The sequence below is a fragment of the Coturnix japonica genome, chromosome 26 (assembly GCF_001577835.2).
Source record: "Coturnix japonica isolate 7356 chromosome 26, Coturnix japonica 2.1, whole genome shotgun sequence".
Lineage (NCBI taxonomy): Eukaryota > Metazoa > Chordata > Aves > Galliformes > Phasianidae > Coturnix > Coturnix japonica.
The window spans coordinates 34,463-46,194 of NC_029541.1; the positions used below are offsets into that span (position 1 = coordinate 34,463).

General features: G+C 48.3%; 1 pseudogene; it reads left to right on the forward strand.

Moving 5' to 3' along the window:
• Positions 1 to 4,721: 4,721 nt before the first annotated feature.
• LOC107324592 lies at positions 4,722 to 5,771 on the forward strand (annotated as a pseudogene).
• The last annotated feature ends 5,961 nt before the right edge of the window (positions 5,772 to 11,732 follow it).

The following is an 11,732-nucleotide window of genomic DNA, read 5'->3' on the forward strand; positions in this document are numbered from 1 at the left end:
ACTGCAGGATAGAGGCTCTGCCGACAGTCCCACACCCCCTACCTCTACATTTGTATTGGTAGGGGTAAGGGAGGACTGAGGGCTCAGTGCAGCAGGAGCACAGTCCATCTGCACACTCCTTTCTATTGCCTGTTCGCGAGGCAACCGGGGGCAACATGCTCCTTGGGGAGCCTCAGCTGTGTGCCTGGATCCTAGGGTCGATAGGGCCTGGCACCACCCATCAATTTCAATTTCACAGTCCTTAATGGACCTCAACCACTCCTGTTCAGATTCTCTGATTGTTTGCAGTCTAACTACCTCCTCCCTAAGCTCCACCACAAGGCTGAGCAGCTCATCTAGCTGCTCACACCGCACACAAGTTGCATCCTTCCCATCCTCTCCTGGCAGCAGCAGGCAGAGGCACTCCTGGCAGCCAGAGACCTGAACTGCCGCATCTTGGAGCAGACCCTCTGTCTGGGTTGCCACAGTCTTTGCACAGGAAGCCCGTTTCCTGGTGAGGACCATGTTTGAAGCGTTAGCGTCAGGTCCAGTCAACAGAAGAGCAAGTTACCTGAGAAAAGACAAGAGCACTGACCCGTGCTCACACAAGACGCAGCCTCCACTCCCACTGCTGCCTTATTGAGTGGGAAGTGCAGGCAGCCTTCAAACACTGACTACCTCCAAACTAGGTGCTCAGAACAGCTTTTCACACCTGTGTTGTGTAGGCGGGAACTAGTTCCTGCCCTCCCTGGCCTTTCTTTATTAACACAGCAAATGGGTCAAGGTCAATTACCAGTGATAAAGAGCAGGCAGTGTCAGCTCCACCCCTGGTGAGTCAGGAGCCCTCCCACAAGCTGCCAGCTGCTAGCTCAGGCACAGCACTGCTGCTGGCTCCAAAAAAACTCAAAAAAAGAGCTTTTCTGGACGTTTTTCTTCACTTTTCTTCACTTCAGTTCCTTCCCCAGTGCAGTTCTACCTGCTTGAAGCTGGTCTCTGAAGCAAAGTACAAGTTTAATGCCTTGCCACAAACCCTATATTGTGGTACAGGTGACTGCCCCTGGCAGACACTTGCTGTGGGAATACAAGAAAAGCTGTTCAGAGCAGCAGCTGTGGAGCAAGATAAACAGCATGAGAACCAAGGACACCTCTGGAAGTAGAAAAAGGGTCTCACAGCTCTGACTGGATATGTGCCTGCATGGACAGTTGAAAAGTGTTTATAGAATGCTTTGTTGACAAGTAGAGGTGGTTGGTTAAGTTGTAAGAGCGGATGGGAAAGTCAAGGCCGCACCTTGAGTACTGTGTTCAGTTTTGGGCCCCTTACTGCAAGAAAACCTTGCGGTTCTGGAACGTCTTCAGGGAGGGCTACAAAGCTGGTGAGGGGTCTGAGCACAGGCCCTTACGAGGAGCGGCTGAGGGAGCTGGGATTGTTCAGCCTGGAGAAGAGGAGGCTCAGGGGAGACCTTATAGCTCTCTATAACTTCCTGAAGGGGGTTGTAGTGAGCTGAGGGTTGGCTCTTCTCTCGTGTAATCAGTGATAGAACTAGAGGAATGGTTTTAAGCTGTGTCAGGGGAGATTCAGGCTGGATATTTAGAAGTATTACTTTTCGGAAAGAGTAGTCAGGCATTGGAATGCACTGCCCAGGGAGGTGATGGAGTCACCGACCATGGGAGTGTTCAAGAAACGCTTGGATGTGGCACTGAGGAATATGATTTAGCCAGGAAGTATTGGTAATGGTTGGACTAGATGATCTTCTAGGTCTTTTCCAACCTTGATAATTCTGTGATTCTGTGATACTTTTGGAGTTACGCACTGTGTGTGAGTCCCGTCTGTTCCCCGTGCACGGAGGCATGGTACTTTCACAAGGCAGCCTTGATTTGTCACTGGATCAGGAGGTGACAAACATCAAATTGAATGTAAGTCTGCAGTGCGCCCAGGAAGACAGGAAGGCCAACAGTCCCCTGGAGTGCATGAAGCAACTTATTGCCAGCTGGGTGAGGGAAAGGATCATCCCTCTCTGCTCTGCATTGCTACTGCCTCACTAGCAGCACTAGGTGCACTTCTGGGCACCGCAGAACATAAAGGACTTCAAACTCTGGGAGAATGTGCAAAGGAGGGCACTGGAACTGAGAGATCTGAAGTTCAGAGTTTCACAGGGATTGACTGCTTGTTCAGACTGGGCCCTTCTCAAATCCTGCAATGAGACACAGGGCACACATGGGACATGAACTTCACAGCATCCTTGCACCGCATGTAGAGCCTGGGATCTTCTGTCCCCATGTCTTTCATTTAACATCATACAGCCCTCCATCCCAAAGCCCCAGGAAGGGCCCTGAGCCAACATGAGGGACAAGATCTCCCTGCCAAGGGTCTGGGGATCAGGGCTTGGCATGCCTGCTTTGTAAGGCAAAGGAGGGGTTTCTCAGCATCAGAGCCACCATGCCAGTGCCTTTCCCTGCCTGTAGTCATGGCTTCCAATTATCTTCTCTAACAAGTTCCATGGGAAGCTTGCTTGTTAATGACCTACTGTAGTCCCATTAATACTCCAAGAAACTTCTCTATTACTTCTGACTATGTCTTGTTGAGTACTTTGTGCAAACTTCTCTCAGCACAAGAGGTTGATGGATTTAGCACCAAATGCGCTGGGGCCCATTATAATCTAAAGAGCCTCCTGTGCCTTCTGCCTTCTTGTTATCTTCTACAGGTTTTCAGAACATGTTCAGCAAAATGGAGAGAGCTTAAAGTGGAAGAATCCAAAATGCATTTATTGTTTATTTATATATAGTTGGGTTTATACAAGAAGTTAAATCAGCCATTTGCAACTGATGTCATTTCAGGATGTCCCCAATGAGTTCTATTCTGTTTCTGTGTGGACAAAGTTCTTCCTACACCTTCCCACCCCACTTCTACTCATATTGGCCTCATGTGACATGCATCACTTTTCCTCACATCACTCTTCCCTGCATACACGTGCTCATTGTTAAACCTGCTTTGCGCCAACTCCCACTGGCTTTCCTCAGAGAACCAGCTGCATATGTGCAAGGAAGGAATATCCTTTATTTTTTGCCAACAAATTGAAGGAAAGGTGATGCAACTGAATGAACAGTAAAACTCAGTGATCAACTGCATGCCATGTCAGTGCTGCATCTATTGAGGTTTGTCTTTCACAGGGAATAATTGTACAGGAAATGAGTTAGACAGAGATAGGATGGGATAGACTGAATAACAGTGAAGGAGTTGACCACAGAGTCCATCAGACTTTGGAGAGATGGTGCAAATTCCAGTAATCTCCCTGAAAGTCAGAAATCAGCCAGACAGCTGGGAGGTAACTGACTGAACAAAGAGCAATGAATGGGGAAATCTGGAGGGCAGTGGGAGGAGCAAGTGTCCAGATGGCCTGCTGAAAACATGCCCGTAACCACAGCCATTTATTTAGGAGAGCTGGAGACAACGGGAAGATGAGTGACATCAAATAGGTGGCTGTTGTTTTTAAGGAGCTGATGGCCATGAGGACACAGGGACATCACCAGGAGGATGATTGAGAATACTAAAACTGACATCCACTGCTGATGAGCTGGGCTGGGCTCCTGGAACACAGGGAGCTCATAAAAGTGGATGGTGCTGCAGACAGAGAGCTATGCCCAGGAGCAGCTCTTGTGCACAGCAGACTGCAGGTGACAGTCAGAGAAGAGAGAAACTGGAGAGAACTTACAGGATGCAAACATTGTGAGCGGGCTGTGAGCTCATTGCAAGATGATTACTCACAGACCACAACACGGTAAGTCTCTTGCAGTAGGTAATAAAGCTGCTTTTCATAGAGGGTTATCTAAATGTGGTACATCCAATAGCAGATCTGGCTTCAAGCTCTGCATATTTCATTACTGTGGAAAAACACATGTGCTCCAGCTGAGGGTTTCTATGCTGCAATGTCAGAGCACAGCCCTGAGGGCTGCGTGTCCCAGCACGGCTGCAGGCTATGCAGCCGGGGCTGCAGGCGGGTGCCCAGGGCTGTTCTGCAGAGCAGGGTTCCTGCTGTGCCCCAGGGGCTGTGTGCCGGGTATGGGACTCTGCCGCCTGCCAGGCTCAGCACTCAGCCTGCCCGGGGAGCTGCCCAGGGTGCTGCAGGGAGACGTGTGGTGTGGGGGGAAGGAGCCCCCCAGCAGGGCTTGTGCTGCCACAGCTGCTGCCTGAGGCAGGGGGATCACAGCTCCACTGCACAACAGTATGTTTGTAAGTGTGCTTTGCAAGAGGAGAGCCAAGGCAGGGATTTTCCATTTCCTGTTCTGAGAGAAGGAAAGAGGGTTGGAGGCAGAAATCTAAAAGAGGCTGTCAAATTTGAACACAGCTCAGAGACTCCTCAGTATTGCTTCATTCTATCAGTTCTTTTGTGAACAGTCACAAAAAATGTAGTTTCAGCCTCTTCCTCCTAAAATTATGCAATCATTTTCAGCTCTCATTGTTTTTTTGCAGACAATAACAGTTCACTTAAACTGCAAAGAGGCAGATTTCTCTAAGACAAAGTGACGTGCACAGAGGCTGGGGCAGAAGTCTCAAAGTACAGTTGGAGTAAAGAGGAAAATATCCAGGAGACTGGGATGTGATTTAAAAGTGAGAAGAAAGTAAGAGCTGCCTAATCTTCTACTCCTTAAGGGATAGTGAAGGTCATGAACATAAATTCAAGTTCTGCAGTTAAATGAACATTTTCCAAAGGGAAAGTCAAACATTTCATATTATAACAGTAGGAGTGTCTTTGAGAATGGTCTAGACTTGTCATTATGTTCTGCATTATGAGCAGGACACCAAGCCCTGGAACAGCAGATGTTCAACAGCAGCTCCATCAGCGAGTTCCTCCTGCTGCCGTTGGCAGCTGCAGCTTCTGCACTTCTGGCTCTTCCTGGGCATCTACCTGGCTGTCCTCCTGGGCAACAGCCTCATCAGCACAGCCGTAGCCTGCGACCGCCGCCTGCACACCCCCATGTACTTCTTCCTCCTCAACCTGGCTCTCCTCGACCTGGGCTGCATCTCCACCACTCTCCCCAAAGCCATGGCCAACGCCCTCTGGGACACCAGGGCCATCTCCTACACAGGATGTGCTGCACAACTCTTTTTCTTCTCCTTCTTCATCTCAGCAGAGTTGTCCCTTCTCACCATCATGTCTTATGACCGCTACATTGCCATCTGCAAGCCCCTGCGCTATGGGACCTTGATGGACAGCAGAGCTTGTGCCACCATGGCAGCAGCTGCCTGGGGCACTGGGGTTCTCAATTCGCTGCTGCACACTGCCAGAACATTTTCACTGCCTCTCTGCCAAGGCATTGTGGTCAACCTGTTTTTCTGTGAAATCCCCCAAATCCTCAAGCTCTTCTGCTCAGCCTCCTACCTCAGGGAAGTTATGTTTATCATTGTTAGTCTAAGTTTATTCTTTGGGTGTTTTGTTTTCATAGTTATGTCCTATGTGCAGATCTTCATGGCCATGCTGAGGATGCCCTCTGAGCAGGGACAGCACAAAGCCTTCTCCACGTGCCTCCCTCACCTGGCCGTGGTCTCCCTCTTTCTCAGCACTGCCTTTTTTGCCTATCTTAAGCCCTTCTCTATTTCCTCCCCATCCATGGACCTGATGGTGGCATTTCTGTACTCGGTGGTGCCTCCAGCAGTGAACCCCTTCATCTACAGCATGAGGAACCAGGGAGTCAAGGATGCAGTGAGGAAAGTGATGACCAAATATCTTTCAAAAATACTGAACTGCCCATCTTTTGGAATTCATGACATGTATCATATCATCATAGTATCATAGTCTCGTGCGGGTTGGAAGGGACCTTAGAGATCATCGAGTCCAGCCCCCGGGATTCGAGCCTCTGTGTAGCAGAGCGGCACTTCTACCACTTGCGCCACAGCTTTTTACTGATGCAGACTCTTTGTTTTTTTTTGTTTTGTTTTGTTTTGTTTTTATCAGTTTTTATAAGTGTAATGTTTTAAATCTTATTATTGTTTTAAAATACTGTAATGTTTTTCACTAAAACTTCATTATTAAAACCAATTCTTATTCAGCGTTTACCTTTGTATTGTAGCCCAGATACACTGTGCATAATGAACCAGGCTCTCTGTGAACCTTAAAAGAATAAAGGACGTGCAGTTACTCTGTCTGTCCTTGTGAGGTATTTCTGGAGCAGTTGGGGTCGTATGTTCTCAGAAACCTACAATCCAGCAGGAAGCAAATGGCTATTCATCAAACTGTGCAGTGACTTCAGCCTGCAACAGCTGATGGGCCATCCCTGGGCTCCTGGCTGGGGTCTGTGCTTCCAGGCTCACATCTGTCAGTGCCTCTGAGAGGCCTGCAGCAGCAGCTGGTTTGCACGTTGGTTGCCAGGTCCCCTCTTCCTCATTCCCTGTGAGACCCTTCACAGGACAAGTTCTGCGGGTTATCATATCAGAAGTTTCCAAGCTTCCTTCAGGGCTTCTTCCATTTTGTACACAGAGCTCATTGCTGCCTCCAGGATGTTTTGTGGTAGAGGAATCCTGCACAAAAGTCTGATAAAAGTTACCCAACACCTAGAGTAGTCATTCTTGGAGCATAGGCTGGCAGGTAGAAAGCTGGTCCTAATGAGATGACTGACATGAGGAGGTTTGGAGAAGCCTGGTTAACAGAGATGGGAGACTGAGGGAAGAGGAGCCTATGTGCCGTGCTTATTACCATCTGCACCAGCAATGGTGACCCACTGTTACCACTGCTGAAACACACCTCTCATTGCCTCACTCTGCTCACATCCACTGTTTGGTCTCCAGAAACATTCAGTAAACATTGGTGAATATCAACGAGTACCATTTTTTCCACTTGGAGGAATTCAATGGCACACCGTTTTTTCATGTGCACTTCAATGTCAGATGCCATTCTGTCAGGCTACCCCTGTGCTGCCATCATTCACACGGCAGCAATATGTAATGGGATGTTGGTGGGAAGGTTCAGTTTCTACAGCCACATCTTGTACATCCACCTCTGGTCTTATGGCCCAGGTAATACAAGAGGGGGCATTACTATTGAAGCAGATCTTATCTGAGTTAACAGTTAATTGGCCTGATAGGTCATTTCTCTCCCTGACAGGTCTGGCTGTGCTCTCTCCATACCAAGGGAGACTGCCAAGCTTACGGTCACTTCAGGAGTGGGAGGGGTTCTGGGAGGATAAATGAAGACCTTGCCTCCTTCAGCCTCACCACCTCCTGGAGCACAGAGAAAGGTGAAGGCAGCTGTGCTCAGCCTCATGATGTTCCTTGCTGCCCTGTGCTGCACAGTGGAAGCTCAGGTGAAGCATCCGTGGGGGATGTGGGCTGGGGCTGGAGGTGATTGGCCATAGGGGTCCCCACTGCATGTTTCTCTCACTCCTTCCTACTCCTCTCTCCACAGCCACTTGTGTGAATGCCAAACTCGGAAGTTGCTGTGGTGAGGGCCCGGGCAGCCACTCTGATTGTGCCCAAGGGTGGCCTTGCAGAGAGCTCTGCAGGAGCAGGTGAGGTCTGTTCCTGCCTGGCAGAGGCCACCCCTCTACTTGGCACATCCAGATTTCTTCTATTTGCACCCTACTCATATTTTCTCTGGGTCCCCTAAATCCCATCTCTTGGTTGCTTAAAATACCCTCTCTTCAGAACCCCATATCCCAACCTTTTGGCACCAACAGATCTCCTTTCATTAGTGTTGGGATGCTAACTTGTCTATGCAAGGATTTATGAGTGCATACAGTAGTTCTGAGTAGATAGAGTGTTCTAGAATAGCTCAGTTAGGCCTGTAGGTTAAGAGTTAGTGGGCGGGGGGTTTAGGTAGGTGTGTGTACAGGTTCTCTCGTGTGCATTGGGTTTTGTGTAGCGGGTGTATGCATCTGCGCAGGATTTAGGATGGTATATAAGGTGTATGACGCAGCAATAAATTGAGAGAAGACATTATAGCATCCATGATTGTGTCTCTCTCCCTCGGACAGTTGAGGTCCCGGGATAAGTCAGGTTAATTGGCAAATACATCACTTTAGCAACCCGATTCTCATCTCTTTAGGTCCCCAAAACTCTGTGTTTCATTTTCCCTTATTCTCCTCTCTTTGAGATCCCTGCTTCTCTCTATTTGGCACCCCCAAGTTTGTTGGCACCCCTATTCCACTCCTTTGGTTTCCCCCAATCCCCTGCCCTGTCCCTATGTCCAACCCCAACCCTGGGCTCCTCCATGGGCAGAGGTGCACTCAGACCTTGGCAGCCATGGGGGTGGGGGCAGCCCTGGGACCAACCATGCTGCTTGGATGGGATCACCCTATGATCCCCCAGACTCACAGTTCCCTCATGGCTTCCCCACGGCTTTTCTTCCCCAGGTGCCACCACCTGTTGCTGTTGCCCTTCCTGGATGGGTGACTTGGGTGATTCTGGTGCAAAGATGGGGCTGGGTTGTGTTGCTGTTTCCCTGGGACTTGGGAACACCTCTGCAGCCCCAAGGCTGCTGTTGGGCACCCTCCTGATATTGGCGAGCAATGGGCAGGGGAAGGAGGCAATGGGGGTTAGTTGGGTCTGAGCAGGCTAAAGTGCCATGCCTTGGCCACTGACTGGCAGTGGCCACCTCAAAGTGCTGGGAGGCTTCCCCAGCTCCATGCTATGCACACCATGTCCTGCATGCCTTTGGGCTTCCCCACCCTCTCTCATTATCTGCTCCTAAGTCCTAAAGGAGGAGCTCCTCTTGCTGCCATGCAGCCCCATTACCCACCCTCTGCCCTCTGTCAACTCCTCCATACAATTCCTTCCAAACCCTTCACCCTTTGGTCCACCTCTGCATGGACACATGCAACTACATCAACATCTTTTTATTCCCCTTCTTATTGCAGCCACTTGTCCCTCCTTTGGGTCTGCTTTAGTCCCCTTGCCTCAGTGCCCCTACCCCCTACCCCATCTCCCAGAGGAAGGTCTGCATATCCCCTCCCATGGACACCTCATATCTCCTAACTGATGACCAGTGACACCCTCTCTTGATCAGTGAAGTCTTCTGATGGTTACTAAACATCTCTGACAATCAGTGGACACCTCATTTGTGGTTTTGTGAAAAAAAAATGCATTCTTCAAAAGCAAACTTCACCCAGAAAAGACAGTGTTTCTTTCTACCTAGTGGGTGGAAACACAGCCCAAACATTTGCCATGGGTTGGTCCAAACTGTACTAGAACGGGGTGTTGCTCCTGAGCACCTGCAGTACACTGATGACGTAGTTGTGTGGGGCGACACAGCAGAAGAAGCTTTCACAAAAGGAGAGCAAATAATCCAAATTCTTCTACAAGTTAGTTTTGCTATAAAGCAAAGCAAAGTGAAATGACCTGACAGGAATTTCATTTCCTAGCTATAAAGCAGAAAAATGGACGTAGTCACATGCCTACAGATGTGATCGACAAAATCACTGCCATGTCTCCATCCACTAACAAGAAAGAGGCATGGTCTTTCCTGGGTATAGTGGGCTTTTGGAGAATGCATGTTCCAAACTACAGCCCCATAGTGAGCTCCCTTTTTCAGGTGTGTAGAAGAATAATGACTATACATGAGGCCCAAGCAGCAGCAGGCTTTTGAACAGACTTAATAGGAGATAGCCCGTGCTGTGGCCCTGTGGCCAGTACAGGATGTAAAGAACATCCTCTACACTGCTGCTGGAGAGAAAGGTCCCACTTGGAGTTTGTGGCAAAGAGCCTCAGGAGAGACCCGAGGCCTCACTCATGGGTGGTGGCAAATGCCTTGTGGGGGTGATTACAGCAGTGGGAACAAAATAACTGGCAACAAAGGGGTAAACCTATTTGGGCTGCTGAACTGTGGAAAGACATTGCTGCCCAAATAAAAGATATGGTTGTAAAGGTGCGTCACGTGCCCAAGAGTAGGGCTACTGAAGAACAGCAAAAAAACCATCAGGTAGATCAAGCAGCAAGATTTGAGGTGATTCAAATAGATTTGGACTGGCAGAACAAGGTTGAATTGTTTCTTTCCCGATGGGCCAATGAGACCTCAGGCCATCAAGGAAGAGAAGCAACATAGAAAAGGGCCGGAGATCGATGGGTGGATTTAACTATGGACACTACTGAACAGGTTATTCATGACTGTGAAATGTGTGCCATAATTAAACAAGCCAAGAGGATGAAACCTCTCTGGGAGGAAGGGCAATGACTAAAGTATAAATATGGGGAGGCACGGCAGGTTAATTATATCACCTTGCCATGATCTCGCAGTAGTAAGTGTTATGTGCTTACCATGGTGGAGGCAACCACTGGGTGGCTTGAAACATACGCAGTAACCCATACTAACACCCAAAACACCATATTGGGTCTTGAGAAACAAGTCCTGTGGCAACATGGCACCCCAGAAAGAACTGAGTCTGATAATGGGACACATTTCAAAAATTCCCTTAATAAATACTTGGGCCAAAGTTCATGGCATTGAGTGGATTTATCATATCCCCTACCATGCACCAGCTTCTGGTAAAACTGAATGATACAATGGGTTGTTGAAAACTATGTTGAAAGCAATGGGTGGTGGAACATATATGCACTGGGAAAGCATCTGGCAGAAGCCACTTGGTTGGTCAATACTATTGGATCTGTCAGTCATGATGGTCATAGCCAATTCTGCCCCCTGCATACTATAGAGGGAGGTAAGCTCCCTGTTGTACATGTAAAGAACATGTTGGGAAAAGCTGTTTGGGTCCTTCCAGCCTCTGGAAAAAGCAAACCTCTCCGTGGAACTGTTTTTGCCCAAGGGACCAGGGTGCACTTGGTGGGTGATGCAGAAGGATAGGGATGTTCAATGTGTATGACAAGGGAATTTGATGCTGGGGGAGTGCAGTCAGTAATTCCATGTATGTATATTTATATAGACCTGTGTGTGTAATGCATTTTAATTATTGATTATTTGTATATAGATATGTTTTCTAAGCATGGTGTAATGATGTAGAATAAGGGTTGGAATGTAATGGTTTTGTAATTTTTTTTTCCATTGGTATTCCACATATCATAGTTAGTAAAACAAGTTTTCCTTCTTAGGTCTTTGCTGATTCTGTTTGTGTCCTTGAGCCCAGCACCAGTCTCCCTACCCTGTTCCTTTTTCCCTTCCCATTTGTTTGGGGCCAGGGGACCCACAGGCCTACTGCCCCCCCGTCACTGTCATACACTGATCTGGATAACTCCATGACAGTGCCAACAAGGAGACCAGCTCTGACACAACTGTTCATATTGCTGGCTACTGACTGCTGTCCCGGAGTGCTACTGTAGAGACAACAGGACTGTTGTGAAACACACAAGACCTTCAGGCCTGCACAAATGCGAGGACTTGAGAGCACTGTGGCAGGATGGAAAAGAGCTTGTTGTGCTGCTGTCATGGGCTGCAGCTCCCCCAGACCCGAACAAGGTAGGAAGAGGGAAGAGATAAAGAAAAGTCAATTTTGAAAACTTTTTATTTATCTCTTAACCTAATCAGGAAATCTGGTTCAATGTTTACTTGAGCTCTTGGAGTGAGAAAATGGAAAGTAGGCCGGAAAGAAGTAGTGAAATAAATTGCAACTTATTTGCAGGTTACGGTATTACACAAAATCAAAAATACAAACAAGAATAAAACATAAATAACCATCACTGGGAATCCTGTGAGGAAGATGTGCTCATTATTGAAGCCGGAATAGTTCATATTGCAACACCTTCCTGAGAGCATGCCTGATCTCCCTGTTCCTCATGCTGTAGATAATAGGGTTCAGTGTTGCAGGAACCACTG